The sequence below is a fragment of the Emydura macquarii genome, unplaced genomic scaffold, assembly GCF_026122565.2.
Source record: "Emydura macquarii macquarii isolate MOO-44397 ecotype Brisbane River unplaced genomic scaffold, CSIRO-AGI_Emac_v2 contig_450, whole genome shotgun sequence".
Taxonomy (NCBI): Eukaryota; Metazoa; Chordata; order Testudines; family Chelidae; genus Emydura; species Emydura macquarii.
This window is the reverse complement of record NW_027130587.1, coordinates 11,813,624-11,829,480: the sequence shown is the minus strand read 5'-3', so window position 1 is coordinate 11,829,480 and position 15,857 is coordinate 11,813,624. Positions and strand designations below refer to the sequence as shown.

At 42.6% G+C, this 15,857-nt stretch overlaps 2 long non-coding RNA genes across 2 annotated transcripts in view; both read right to left on the bottom strand.

Annotated features, from left to right (window-relative positions):
- Positions 1-4,789: 4,789 nt before the first annotated feature.
- LOC137146437 (uncharacterized) overlaps positions 4,790-15,857 on the bottom strand; it is a 105,740-nt gene continuing 94,672 nt past the window's right edge. Inside the window, exon 4 of the long non-coding RNA XR_010917936.1 lies at positions 4,790-5,053. This is a non-coding gene — a long non-coding RNA (uncharacterized lncRNA). The remainder of the gene's footprint in view (positions 5,054-15,857) is intronic.
- LOC137146438 (uncharacterized) lies at positions 10,420-15,006 on the bottom strand. Its single transcript, XR_010917937.1, has 3 exons — positions 14,894-15,006; positions 11,257-11,320; positions 10,420-10,712 (listed from the first exon to the last, which is right to left on the bottom strand). It is a non-coding gene; the product is annotated as an uncharacterized lncRNA (long non-coding RNA).

The following is a 15,857-nucleotide window of genomic DNA, read 5'->3' as shown; positions in this document are numbered from 1 at the left end:
TATAGAAGTGCCAGTCTCAGAGTGGATGGCCATTCCACGTCTCAAATGGGCAGGGAGGGGAGTGAGGTGATCAGAGATCTAGTCCCAGCTCTGCCTCTGCCCTGCGGCGTGACCTTAGGCAGCTCTGCACCTTGGCAAAATGGCGATCCAAAGTTTGGCCTCTTTGGATCTACAGATGAAGCACTGCTACCGGGACTTGACCCTGCAAAGCGCTGGAATAAGATGATCCCTTCTTCCGTTGCAAGAGATGGTGTGAACCCTCAACTCCCACAGAGGGCAATGGGTCAGAACTTGGCAAGACACAGCCCTCCAAGGATGCGTCTACACTGTGTTTGAAAAGCCAAGGCAGCGAGTGTTAGAGGACAATAATCTTCACAACTCATGGGCCGTGGGAATAGGAGGTCTTTTTTTACCGGGACTTGACCCTTAGACCTTAGCAGCTCTGCACCTTGGCAAAATGGCGATCCAAAGTTTGGCCTCTTTGGATCTACAGATGAAGCACTGCTACCGGGACTTGACCCTGCAAAGCGCTGAGGGCCCTCAACTCCCACAGAGGGCAATGGGTCAGAACTTGGCAAGACACAGCCCTCCAAGGATGCGTCTACACTGTGTTTGAAAAGCCAAGGCAGCGAGTGTTAGGGGGGGGGGGGGTTTTTTTTTTTTTGGGGGGGGGGGGGGGCGAGGGGGGGGGAGACACACACGACACTTAATGCCTGGGAGACCATCGGAAAATAATTAAAAGATGGAACCTTTTATGTTGTTTACGATGCTTTGGTGGAGGTTTTTAAATCAACCTATCTTGCCGACTGCAGGTTCTATTCACCCAGGTCGACAGCATCAGCATGGAGCTGAATATGATACAATAGAGAGCGTGAGTAACGTGTTACAGAGGAGTCAGTTATTGACACTAAGCTTACCAAGCCCTTTGCTGCTGAACACAGGCACAGTCCGTGTGTGTGAGGACAGTGGCATTCTGCCAAGGTTGGCATTTCAATGGGGAAAGAACAATGGAGGCAGGCATGGAAATGCATTTTGGCAACACACGGTACCTGGCACATTAGAATTCCATCACAGTAGCCAGCTAAGACCAAGTGTACCTTAGTGGCTCAAGGAGTGGATTAGGAATCAGTGTTGACTTTTATCACGATTATTTAAATTACCAAGATGGGGATATTGTGCTAGGTGCTGTACATGTACATAGAAAAACAGTCCCTGCTTCAAAGACTTGCCAATCTCAATAGACAAGACAGACAAAGTATGGCGGAAGGAGAAGAAGATAACACTATTCCCTACTTTATAGGTGAGGAATTGAGGCACAAAGAAATGAAGGGCCTGATCCAAAACACACCAAAGACAACAAGAAGACTCTCATGGGCTTTGGCTCAGGTTTAAGTGACTTGGCCAAGATCACACAGAAAGTCTGTGGCAGAGAAGGGAATGATTCCAGATTTCCCAATTCCAGTACCTTAATCACAAGACTATCCTTCCTTTCTATACTAATTCATATTCTGTAACCTTGGGCAAGTGACTTTCTCTACCTCACCTCAGTTTCCCTGTCATTAAAGTGGGAATACCACGACAGCAAGGATCCTTACTTCCCAAGGCTGCTGCCATGTTGAATAGGTATGTGTAATGTACTCTGAACGTGAAATGTACTATATAAATATTTACTATTAAGTGTAGTAAGCAGTAAAGTTGAATGGCTGGTATTCACAAGGGTTTTATATCACTTTCCTCTACCATATGTCTGTTTTGTCTATTTAGATTGTAAACTCTTTAGGACAGGGACTGTCTATTACTCTGTCTTTGTACAGCACCTAGTGCGATGGGAACCTGTTACGGGTTGTTCCATAGCAACATCATCATCTACCACAGCAATATCATTTTTCATTATGGGACCATACAGCAAAACAAAAAAGACTCCGCATTTTCCCCCTCACTCATTCATTGCTTTAAAATAGCTCAGAAGCTTTGGACAGAATGTCAGGAAAAAAACCACCCCCCACCCAACCCCTCCACCCCAACTCAGAGCCTGCATGCCAGATTTCCAGCCCCCCCAAATCTAAAAATACAGAGAAATTTAAAATAATTGACAGTAATGCTTTATATTGGAAATTCACAGGCAGGCTTAGCAATAGGCAACACTACATACTCTGCATTTACTATCTTAAAAAGCTGTCAATATCATTGGTTTTTTTTTTCCCCCAATAGTGAAAACAGAACCCAAGTGCATCAATTCATTGTTCTCATAGCTCAGGCCCCCGTCACAGGGCGTACTCACCAACCAATCCCCCTTTGTGCCAGGAAGCAGCGTTGCCCAAGTTTCTTCTGCTGTAGCCTACCATCATTTGTCATCCTGGAGGTGTCGCAGTCTGCAGCTTGCGTGGCCGGGCCCTCCGACCAGGTCACCATTCAGTTCAGTCCCCTTCCAGCATAAGGGGAGAAATCCTCACAGGAAACCCAACATCTAATAGTTATTATGGCAGGCCTTCAGCCCCCACCTGGGACTCACTGGTTTTGCCTCTTTAAGTCCTCAGGCATGTATTACTCCTCCTGCTGGGAAGAAGTAGGGGAAACCTGGCCCGTCCCCCATCTGCATGACAGCCCAGGGACCCTAGGTTTGGCAGATCAGAGTGGCTTCCAATCCCTCACTGCTTCCCTGGGCTGCTCTGGTTTTTTTCCCCTGTTGATCAGCATCCCCCACGGGGCTGCAAACGAGTCCCACCTGGGAGCTCTGTCTCCTCAAGCAGCTTCTTCCCAAGCCCATTACAAAGGCACTTCCTCAGGGTCCCCGTTGGCCTCTTTAGCAGCAAGCGGGCTGTTTCAGGCAGGCAGGCAGGCAGTCTCCTTCTCCTAAGACAGGAACCCCTGCAGCCCTCCTCCGGGAGTAGGAGTAGGAGTGGTGGTTCAGGCACTTGTTAACTCCCTGCCCCAGGGAGGCATCCTGCCCCAATGCCCCTCCTTGTAGCTGGAGCTATGATTGAAGCAGCTGTGGGCCTTTAGTTGCTTCTCCTCAGCTGGCCCTCTTTCCCCAATTAGTCCCCTGGCAGGCTCATATGCTCAACAGCCAGCCTTCTCCTGCTAGTAGCTCCCTCCTGTGGGGGAGGGGGCAGCATATATAAGGGTCCCCTTCCCACAGCACATCCCAATTGGCTGGGAGAGGAGAGTGCCTCACCTCACCCACTCTGCAAAGCGCCTGGTCCCAGGACTTTAAAGGGACAGTAATGGGCTTTTCTCCACCTATGCCCCAGGTCTGCTACTTCTCTTCTGCTATCTCCTAGGTCCTTGCAAACCTCAGGCCTCCCAGCTCTTAAAGGGCCAGGCGATGTGAAAGGGGTGGGCTGAGCCCTAGACCCCATTACAGTTAAAGTGACAGACTGCCCCATTTTAGCAAGTAATTTAACCACAGGCATAATTTTAGTCAATAGTGTGACTCTTGTACTGAAAGATACCTGTGGTTAAGAACCTTGGTGAATCGGAGACTCATGCAGAATGTTGTGATCACCCTTCTCTGTCTCCCTTCAAAACATCAGAGCGAGTCAACTTCTTTTCCCCCCAACTTTTGATTTTTTTTTTAATTAAATGTATCACCAAAAAAATTCAAATTTTGACCAGACTCCTTGCCATTGAAAAATTATAGTGGAAAAAATGAGAATTTGTACTGAAATATTTTTGGCCAGCTATAGAACTGGTCAAAAGGTTTTAATTTAAAAAAATTTAAAAATTGAAAAGCTAGTAAAAAAACGACTGTGTGTGTGTGGATCTGCACCTAAAAATGCAGATAAGTGTGTAGTAGAAGTTCCCAGTGCTTAGGTGTCTACCTCCTATAGGTGCCTACAGGTATCTTTTTGTGCCAAATACCTTTAAAAGCATTGCACTTAGGAGCCTACATCCTATTGAAAGTCAATGGGAAAGTCATTTTTGAAAATGAGACTCAGGCTCCTAAGTAAGTTAGCCGTTTTTGAAAATGTTACCCCCTGTGATTCCTGCCTGAAGCGCTCGATGAGCTAGAGCCTATCTTTTAGAAAGGCATCCAGCCTGAGAACTGGGTACTGATATGTTTCAGTATGTCAGAGATGGAGAGATTAAAGCCATTGTTTCCTTATGGTGCGAGCCAGCATCTCTCGGTCATGTTAAACCGATTGTCTTTAAGGATATAAGATCCTCCAGAGAGCTGCGGCACCCCTGGGAAGTGCACTCCTTATGTGTCCAAACAGCTCCCAGGGATGCTAATTGCAAGATTCCTGTTGATTTCAAATGGAGTTGTGACCTTAATGGAAGCTGAGAGAATTCTGCATCTGGCAAGAACTGCTCAACACCTCTGGGGATAAGCCTGTTAAGAACGGATCTCATGACCAAGGCTTTGCAGGTTTTAATTGTTAATTGAACAGAGTGCAGAGCACCTTCATTTCCCAATGGATTCAGTGGGAACCACGTATGCCTGGCACTGAACCAATCTCTTACGCTCACCATTAATTCTCTCAGGTTTATGGCACTTTATCTGACTGCTTAGTGTACAGTAAGTGGTGGAGAGAGAAATACAAGGTCTCTCAGCACTTTCATTAAAGGTTAAGATATCTAGTGAACTTGAATTAGAACAAGAGACTCAAACAAAATTCAGCATGTTAAGAGATTTACAGTGTGCTGTACCAGCAACTTTCTGATTGGCTTCTTAAATGGACTGTGCTAATAAACCCTTCAGAGCAAGCAATCACATGTTTGGAAAACGCTGACCCCCTTACTGTTTCCACTTAAATGGCAATAAAGCACAGTCTGTTTAGAAATCCGTTCTTATTTATTTTTTAAAATAAATATTTAAAAACATATACATTTAAAATTCAACTCCATACTGGAAATCTACATTATGGGCCTGCTCATGAATCTCTTGGGCAAAATAAATAAATACGTACATAAATAATCCTGTTTTCACTGAAGGGGAGGGATGGTCTTGTGTTGAAGGCACATAGGATGCAGGAGATCTGGGTTGACTGGCTCTGGCATCGACTTTGGGTGTCACCTTGGGAAAAACACGTCAGACCTGATCCGAAGCCTGCTGAAATAAATGAAAAGATTCCTTATGTCTTCCAGAGGATTTGATTCAGCCTCTTAATATCTCTGTCCTTCATCTGTGAAATAGGGAAAATACTTCCTTTCATCACCCCTTTGTTTGTGCTGGCTATTTGAACTGTAAGAATCTGACAAAATTTGTAATGAAATGGGGAAACAGTAAATAGGGGCAACCAATGTATACATTGTTGGGGTACCATGAAAAGCAGTTATATCAAGGCCCTAACATTGAGACACACCTCAAAATGCATTCACAGGAAAATCTCTAATGACGTTCCTTTGTAATGATTCACAAACAAAACTGGACTTAGAATGAAAAGCCCATGTTTCAAGAAGATAAGAAAAGTTGACATTAAAGAATTATAGCATGCTCTTCAAACTCACCCCCCAAAGAGATGAAGGGGATAACATACACTGACTTATAAAATTGAAATATAAAAATGAAGGATTGCTATTAAAAGTTTTGTTAGTTATATTTTAATGATTTGTAATTATGGATAGTGAATGAGTACAGATAAGCTAGCCCGTAGGGGAAGGCCTTGCTGACATTGTGTGGTTTTGCCAATTCTTCTTTTACATAGAATTGCTAATCTGCTGTAAATTATGTTATTGTTCACAGAACAAATGTTAAAAAAAAAAAAAAAAAGCCAACTGGATAAAGATTAAGTAATTTGTTTTTTGGAAATACATGAAAGACCTAAGTGAACATGGGCTCAAGAGAAACACCAGGCCAGAAACTGAAAGGCAGGGCTGAAGCATTAAATCAAGGGATCAGAGAAGACGCTGACTATCATGGAAGGTGGAAGGACTTCCTGCTGCTCCGTAATATGGTAACTTGGGTCCATTTACCACTTTGGTCTTATCTGTTGTTATTTGTCTGGTATAATGTATGTCCAGACACGATGTGATAATTATTCTGTTAGAAATCGTATAAATAAAGGTGCAAATTGGGTTGAGTTGTGACTCAGTTTCCCAACTTTTACCCCCAATTGTGTTAGAGTATAAGAACTTCTTGGATATTTAACATTTACGAAGTGTGAGTCAATCTCCCCCTTTTGCCTCATCTACCACATGCTTGGTAATAAAATGAAAGGGTTCCATTCCATGTAAACTAAACTAACTATTAAGAGAACAATTTACAGAGCTGCTGAGACCTGTAACTAGCATTCCAGCCTTTTGCGTACAGACTGAGTTCTTGATGCCTCCTTCAAACTCCTTTCTCCTGCAACTTGTGCTCCTTCCACCAAGTTCTATGATTTCTTTTAATAAGGAACATAAGTATTCAAAGGTGCCTGAGCATTAGACATTTTACAGTATCCAAAATGAGGAAGCTGCTCCTTTTAAAACAGATTAATCAGGTTCTGCATTGCAAATCCTTGCAAATTGCTACGTTGTACTGATGTCCCTGTGGTATATTAAGCAATTGCGCACACAAACCAACTAATACATCATCCTGGGAGAATTAATCCAATAATCTGATGATGAAAAATGCAATCTGGGTCTGAGATCTAATTGTTTTTGTCCTCGATACATGCTAATTTGCTGTTTTTTCAGATAAGGGGAAACCGAAATCATACAAGTACTTGCCATTTAGTCTACATGCCACATTCCTTTTAATTTAGATTGTAGACGATGGCTGAGAACACTACAAGTTAAGGACTACATGATTGTATTAAGCAAAGAAATTCAAAGCAGCAAGATTTTAGGTAAGAAGCCAAAGAAAGCAAAAGAATACTTAAAATGGAAGGCAGCAGAATCATTGCACCTCACTTCAAATGAGCAGTTCTACAGACTAAGTTCAATAAAGCCATATGCTGCTGCCATCAGGCACAACAACTATATAAGCCACACATAAACGTGTGAGGTGGATCTAGAATCTTAGGTTTTTCGCGTCCATAAACAGGCATGCCTCATCTGAGCTAACGGACCTCTAGTAGCAGCTAGCAGTCCCTTCCCATGCTCTCCCCTCCTTCACTCCAGCTACCATTCGGTAGCACTATTTCCAAACATTGCTGTTAATAGTAATACCAAGGCTCATATATATCACTTTTGCTCCATACATCTCAAAGCCCTTCAGAAATGGCCTCAGCATCATTATTCCCCATTTTCCAAATGGAAAACTGAGGCACGGGGAGATGAAGGGACTTGCCTGAGGTCACTCAGCAAATCTGTGACATAGTCAAGAAGTGAATTTAGGGCTCTTGCGTCCCAATCCAGTGTCCTATCCACTAGGAAACACTGCCTGCCACACCAAATGGAATGGTTAGAACAGGAAGGCCAATTTATATAAAACAACAGTGTCCAGGATCACACTGTACAGCTTTATTCCAGGAGTCTAAGAGTGCTGCAGGTCTCAAGTTAATTATGGATTTTATAGGCATTAAAGTGTGGACCAGGTTTCAATGGATGCCCCTTGATTCACTCTATCTCCTTGGGACAGGGGACTCGTAGAATGGTGATTTTGTTTGGGGACACCAGCCCCCTTCTCAGAAACTCCTCTGCACTTAGCATGGTCTGAGGTCATAGCGTTTCCACCTTCACCTCCCTTTGGGGAATATTTTTCCTCTTCTCCACGGAGTCTGCCATTGACCTTTGCTCATAACCCCGAGCAGGGGCCCTTAAAGAATATTACTGGCTGGCGCCAGTTGGAAATAGAGGCTTGTGTTGGCAGCAGTGACCACACCCTGAAGAAGCCCAGCAAAACTGCAGCTCTACCCGCCACCCAGAGGTGGGAAAGGAAAAACAAACTGGAAAAATGGAAATCAGAAAAAAGGGAACATCGAAAAAACCAAAACCAAACCAACGAACACTGAGAAGAGCTATGGTTTTCATTTTTCTGACTTCATTAAAAAACAAAAAAACAAACAAATAAAAAAACCCAACCCTGAATATTTTGTAACAACAAACTTTTTCTGGGGAACATTTTCAGTGTTGATAAAAGGCCTTTTCTGGCAAAATATTATTCTTTGATGAAAAAGATTTAGTTGGAAAAATTTCAACAAGCGGTAGGTTGAAATTTTCAAACCTGCCTAAGTGACTTAGTAGGCTAAGCCCCATGTTCAAAAGTGACGGAGGCCCTTGGGCCCAGATTCTCAAAGGTATTTAGGTGCCTATCTCCCATTGATTTCAACTGATGTCAGTTCACTGAAGGGAACACTTAACTGAAGAGAAAGCCCATTTGTTGAAATCAATTTTGAGTACGATGCCTAAATATCTTTGAGGAACTGGGACGTAGGAGCCTCTCTCTTATTGACTTTTAATGAGATTTAGGCCTGGTCTACACTACAAAGTTAGGAAGACGTAAGTCATCTCACATCAACGTATTTGTGCACGTGTCTACGCTCAAGTTTGTCTCCCACCAATGTAAGCGCTCCATTACAGTGATACAGTACCACCACCTCCCCGAATGGTATTGAGCCAGGGTTGACGCACTATGGTCGACACAGTGCGAGTGTAGACACTACATGACATGTGTCGACCCTAACAGTCCTCCAACAGCTGTCCCACAATGCCCAACAGAGACCGCTGTTGTCACACTTGTTAACTCCATGGCCCAGAGCTCATAGAGATCAGAACCCACTCACCTCTTTGAAACTCCCAGGTATTTTTGAAATGCCTTTTCCTGATTGCCTGGTTTGGAGAGCACAGCTAGCAGCTTTCCCTGGTTGTGTGCAACTGCCCAACTGACCATGCCGGCTACAAGCTCTAGATACGCTCCTGCCTGGAGCAGACAGGAGGTTGGATCAGGAAAAAAAGATGTCCCGGCTTGCAGCTTCCTGAACAATTCAGTGTTCTTAAAGATACGAGTGTCATGAATCTTCCCTGACCACCCCACACTGATATCAGTGAAGCATCCACCAATACTTGCATAACCAAAGAAGTACAACCCCTGCTCTTGATGTACTCTGTGGCAAGGCGGGCGGGAGCCAAAATAGGGATACGTATGTCATCTATTGCCCGACTAGTGTTTGGGACCCCATAGTTGCAAATCCATCCACAGTGTTCTGCATATTGCCTACAGTCGCAGTTCCGTCTAGCAGGACATGATTCATGCCCTCCTGTGGATTTTCTAACTCCGAAATGATTTCCCGCTGACTGGTAGCAATCCAGCATTGCAAGCTTCCACAGCGCGATCACCATGCGCTTCTCAATTGTCAGTGCGGCTCTCATTTCAGTGGCCAGGGCCTGGGATGGGCTGAGGTTGAGTCTGAGGACAGGAAGTACTAATATACCATGAGAAGATTATCTTCAAAGTGTTTCCAGCCTTTCCGTCACCTGTCCTTTCAAGGTTTCCAGACGAACTTTGGGAGATTCTGAGCATCTCAATGCCACTTGCTTCTCTGGTAGTTGAGGGTACTCCATGCTAGAGCTGGGTGAAATGTCTTGGTCCAAATCAAAATACTCAGATTTGGGTTGACAAATGTGAATTTTGTGTCAAATTCACTGAATTGTTTCAATTGAAATTTTGAAATTTTTGAAATGCAATGTTTTGACGTTTCAATTTGAAATGATGTTTTGTTTTGAAATCTAAACATACCTGTTTTTTGTTTTTTTTTTAAGATTAAAAAAAGGTCAGAAATTAAGTATTTAGTGTTGGGCAATAAAAAGTGTTTCATCTGACTCAAAACAAATTTTTTTTTTTTTTTGAGTTTTCAGATCACTGAAAATTTAGAAAAAAACTCTGCTTTGGGTCAACCCAAAATGAAAGTGTTCCCCCCCCCCCCTTCCTTTTTTGCCCCCAGAGGTGCCAGCAAACCAAAAACCCAAATCATTTGCACAGCCTTCTTTACCACATTACAGAATCGGCCCTTAACGCTATGTTCAGATAACTGAGGCACGCTTCCAAGCTTTTGGGTGTTTATCCGAACCAAAACGACAAACTACCAACGTAACTTTGCCATCAATGTTTCATCACTCAGCATTGCTGAAGAAACAGCTTTTCTATTGCCTTTTTCCATAGATTTTCTATGTCCTTCCAGTCTCTGCATAACTCAGACAGACACAGGGCCCCTACATAAGAGGGAGAAAAGGGTACACTTTACTGGGGCCTGGAGGCCTGGTCCAAGCTGCAGACCCCATTACCATGATGAAAAAAATCTTTGATGGCTCATGAGATTGTATGTATGGGATGAGGGGTTGTGTGTGTAGGCGGGGGCCCGTGTTACAAGATTGTGCTGGGCCTGACAAAATTATGCTTGGGCCCTGGACAGACACAGTCAGATGCCTCCCTCTGTCTATATGTCGACATTGAGACTGACAGCGATAAGGATCATGATAATAAATATTCTAGTATTATTATTACTACAGTAGCAGCTAGAAGCTCCAACCGAGCTCAGGACCCACTTCTCCCATATGGCGGTTTATTAAAATGAATCAAAATAACAAGCGTTTATCCAAGGAGGACATGAGTCGAGGAAAGGCTCTCGGCTAAGTGTGAGATTCTCCACAGGCTATCACCAGAAACACTATCACTGCTATGGGAAGGGAGGGAGGGGAATAACAGCCATCAGATAGTACAGAGATAAAACCACTTGGGCTAGAAACCCGCTAGGGGCGAGGAGGGGAGCATCTCACTCTTTCTTTAATACCATCCCAGAGAGCGTACAGCTCACAACGGCAGACTTCTGCACAGCACGGCTCCATGCCTGAAATAAACAAAGTCCTCAACATCAAGAGGTTCATGACAAGATATTCAATGCCAGCTGACCCTAGGGGAATCTGGGGGGGCAAACTGACAGCTTGGGAAATGGAGTGGGTCTTACTCCAATGCACTGTCATGTAGCCTAAGCCATTTTTTAGTCCCGAAAAAGAATTGAAGGATAAAAAATATTGGGCATAAAGATGCAAACCCACCTTCTTATTGGAGAGGGAATATCAGATTTGGAAAAAACAGAGAAAGTGGCGGTGGTGGTGAGGGAAATATGTTAGTTAAACCAAATATCTTTCTACGTGCTTTTCTTAAAGGCTTTAATACCTGCAGAAAAAGTGAGAATGAAATAAGAAAAAGATTTATTGAGTCTCAAAGCCTCCAGTTAAAATTAAATGCAGGGAGAAAAGTGGCTTTCCACATTTAATTGTCTTTTTCACAGTAACTATGTGTCAGTCTCTTCTAAAAGCCTATTAATTCTGTAATTTAGTGCTAGAGAGAGCTGGGAGATAGACGGAACCACCGCAGGATTTTTTTCTTACTTCATTGACTAGCTGTCATCAGGCATCAATGTTAGGGTTGCTTTCTCCTTGAACACTCCAAATACTAAAAATTAAAAAAAATTTATAGTCTATTTAATAAAAAAAGTGCTGGCACATCAGTTACTAAAATGGATTCTATGACATTGTATGTTAAGATTTTAATTACAGCTAAAAATAACCCCACATGTCAGATAGGCTAGGGAAAGAAGAGTATTCTAGGCAGAGAAGGAAGATTAGCTGAGCTGACTTCTGCAGTTAGCGGGGCTAGTTTATTTGCTTAGCCATAAAAACACATTAGTTTTAGGAATTATTCTGAAGCCGGCTATAGCTAATGGATGGATACAGTTAACACCACAAACATTATACTGGTGTTCTGAGGCTGTTTAGCCAGCATCTTGTGTTGCTAAACATTTACTGAAAATCAGTAAAAAAAAAAAAAAAACAATACCAAAACTGAGTCTTCAAAACGCAATTAAAAAAATAATCCTATGTCTGGAAAAAGGACCAACAATTCTCCTGATTTTAGCATATATTTCCACGTGATGGGTAAAATTACCCATGTGCAGACGATCCGTACATGACCTATGCAGAGGTTAAATCCCCAAAAGACGGCTTAAGTAGTGCCCTAGACATCATGGTGTTCTCTTCACATAGGTCAGTTTTACCCTGTTAGTAATTTAATGGCTGTTGTTTTAACCAAATCTCATTTTTTCCATTCAGAAATAAAATGGTGGATGCAATTTTGTGAGTGCAAGTAATTGCGGATGCACATTATGGCAATTAGATGTCTAATACCTGAATGCATCCACGCATCAGGCGGGCACCTAATTGATGTAATTTGTGCTCAGAGTTGACTCAGTTGCAACTGCAGTTACAGGAAGAGTGGGTTGTATAATCTGTGCTCACAGTTAGTACAGCTGTGACAGCAGTTATAGGAAGAGTGGGTTCAATCCCCTTTAAAAATCATTCTCAATATGTAATCTGCATTTAAGGGCTTTTTGGATGGCTGAAATGATGGGTTCCAAATTAACAATAATTCTCAGCACTTACATGGCATTTTTCATTTGTAGTTCTCACAATGCTTTAGAAAAGCAGGCATGTTATCATTATGTTTATTATACCTGTGGGAAAACTAAGGCAAAGAGAAATACAGTATCTTGCACGGCAGTAGCAAAGCCAAGAATAGAATCCAGTTTTCTTGACTCCTAATTCAAAGACCTAACCACTATCCGGTACTGCCTCTATTAATGTAACATCAATATGAGGCTTATTTTAGTGAGCGTAAATAAAAGTTATTTGATTTCAGTTTTACTTAGAAATGATCATTTTCTGGGCTGCAGGGTAATTTTTAAATACTTTACTTCTGATTAAAGCTGGGCAAATGTTTTCATGCAAAACCATTTTTTGCCCCAAAAAATTGGGTTTTACTAAAGCGATTTGTGAATTCGGGTTGATTTCAGCAAATAGTTTCAGTAAAATTAGAAAAAAAAAACATCAATGAAGAAATGGTTCAATTCAGCATTTCCAAAACAAAGTGTTTTGACTTTTCTTTTCAGAAAGATGTTTCATTTTGGAATTATCCTCAATTGTATTTAAAAAGAAAATTTAAGAACATAAGAACGGCCATACTGGGTCAGACCAATAATCCATCTAACCCAGTATTCTGTCTTCCAACAGTGACCAATGCCAGGTGCTTCAGAGGGAATAAATAGAACAAGTAATCACCAAGTGATCCATCCAACACATGTAAGAGTATTTTTAAAAAAAAACCCAAAATGAAATGAAACATTTCAGTTCATGATGAATCAAAGGTTTATGTTGGATCTGAAGTGATCTCCTCCCCAACTCCCCGTGCCTGATATTTTTGGTCAGCGAGCTGAAAAATCATTTTTTGCACAGCTCTATTTATGAGACATTTTTGTGATTGAAATTTTATCAGGAAAGTAACTGGAGAGCAATATAATATTGCTGAAAACGTGCATTTGTGTGTGCTTTTGCAGGAATGCGTAGGTTTAATCCCCACCGAATTCACCCATTATGTGTTCCCTTGTATTATTTCAAATAAATCAGGACACAGTTTTCAGATATTTCCCCCAGTGTGGGTACCATCCCTGCATGAATGCTTTTTATTCTTTTCCCACCTGTTTCAGTTCCTCGGTCTTGCTGGTTTTATAACTAGAAAAAGCAGAAACTTTAACAATTCACTTTATAAAATACCTCACGCTGTGCTGTAGGCTGTTCCTTATGGAAAAATTCATTAGAATTTAATGGAAACTTTATCATGGTCCCATACCTTTATGTTACTACGTTCTGGCCTGAAAGGTATTGAAATATCAAGTGAAATTCTGTTGCTTATGATATTTCTGATCTGATTTGAGGTAGGAAGTCTAGGAAATCTTATAAGAAAGCTGATGCTCATAAGATTGCCAGTCCAGGTGGGTAAACGCACGGGGCTAGATTCACAAAGAAACTTAGTTGTGGTGATGCTCAGTGTAACTACACCTAACTTTTAGATGCCTAGAAAATGACTGGGTTTCATAGAACATGAGCTCAGCCCCGAGACTGCTATACAACGAAATGGGGACACAGGTGCCTGAGGGTACATCTGAGGGTTCGTCTACATGGCAAAAAACAAAACAAAATAACCCTGTGGCAAGCAAGTCTCAGAGCCAGGGTCAACTGATTGGGACTCGTGCTATGGGGCTACGCATATCAGTGGAGACACTCCTAATCTGAAACCCAGTGAGGGGCGTTGGCCTCGGAACCCCGGTTCCAGCCTGATGGGGTGTGGGGAGAGGGGATCAGCTTCAACATGGGAGAGAGAAGACATATGAATGACTCTGTAGTCCGCTGATCAGAGCGCTCACTGGGGAGGTGGGGGATCCAGTCTCCCTGATCCAGTGATTTAAAAAAATATATATTTATGCAGAGTTGAACAGCTTCAGCGGGATAGAGTGAGGGAGGCCCACCTCAACAGCCCAGTGATTAGAGCACTCGCCTGAGAAGTGGCAGATACCAGTTCAAATGGCCGTTTCCCCCCTTAGGTGGAGGCGGGACTTAAACCGGGGGATGCCCACATCCCAGGTGAGTATTCTAACCACTGGGCTTAAAGTTAAAGGAAGTCCTCCTTCTCCTCCCCCTCCCCCAGCCATTTTGTGTAAACTCATTGATAGGGGCCTGATCCAGTAGAAGAGGTCTAAACATGCTTAGCAGATTAGGTCCCGCAGGCGAGGTAGGTAGAGGAACACCTATCTCCTCCCAATTTGTACATTGCTCTGGGTATTAGGGGTCCAAACACCTTGTACAGGGCTGCAGCGTGCACGTTCAGAGGCAGAAACATTGGCGTGTAGAGAACTTATTATAAATATGTTGGCACCAAGTATGTTTAAGTGCCTATAGGATTTGAGGGCAGCTGAACAGGGGTTTTGTGAATGCTGGTGGAGCCTTATTCTGGGATTTAGGAGTCTCATATGGCCTCATAGGTGCCTAAGCCCTTACATGAATCCAGCCCCTGATCTTCAGAAACTTTTGCTGAAGTTCAGGTTAGCCACTGAACTTCGAGTATTTAGCCCAACTTTGTAAAGGTATTTGATGGAATACTGGCACTAAGTGTAGAGACGAACAAAGTAATTCTCACCTGTTGTACGCTAGCATAGATCCATTGAATGAAATCCTGAACATAATGGCTAAACTCCCGTTGACTTCAGCCGAGCCAGAATTTCATCCATTAACTTCAGTGGAGCAGCGCTCGATTATATTAGCCGAGACACCTTCTCCGGCACTTGTGGAAGTCAAAGGTGAGACTTTCATTGATTTTAATGAGTGATGGATCAGGACCTACGTGGTTTATAATTCAGTTTATGCAGACATGTAACTTACATTGACATTTACAGGAATTACCAATAAATTAGGGAGAGAAGACTGGAACTCTATGTGCATGAAGGGTGAATTTTCCCCTGTGCAGAGGGCCAGCACAAAGCCAATACACCAGATAACTTCCACTTAGGCCTTCAAAACAGGACACAAGTGACATTTAAGAAGTGCACAGACCTCATCCTGACCCTTTGCAGAGTCTTGAATTTCACTCCAATTGGCTAATGTACCCAATCCGTTAAATACCATGGATAACATGAACTAACCTTTGTGAGTCACTCTGACTCTTGGTTCCCTCACATGGGCAAAGCAGAGCTAAGAACTGTAGAGTTTAATACAGAGGACTACATTTTTAGCTTTGGCTTGCAAATGTTAGTCGTTTTTATACACACAACTGGCTGCATCTAGGAAACAATTCTGCATGTATACAACCTGTCTTGACCAGCAAAAATTAAGCAGCTAGGTGCTCGGCTGCCTGAGTTCTGTGAACGAATGGTTGTCTTCACAAATCAATTGGCTCTGCACACACGCTTTGGTTGGCACAATCAATTTGGCACAGAGAGCTGGGCATGGAAATACCAAGACTGTCTTAAAGGCTGGCTGACAATTTGTTCCCCAATGTTTATATTTGAAAATGTCAGTTAGGATGTAAGAATGATGTTTCTGCTTATTCTCCCTTCACTGTCCATTAAACCACTGAGTTATCTTTCTCCATGAAAAACAAACAA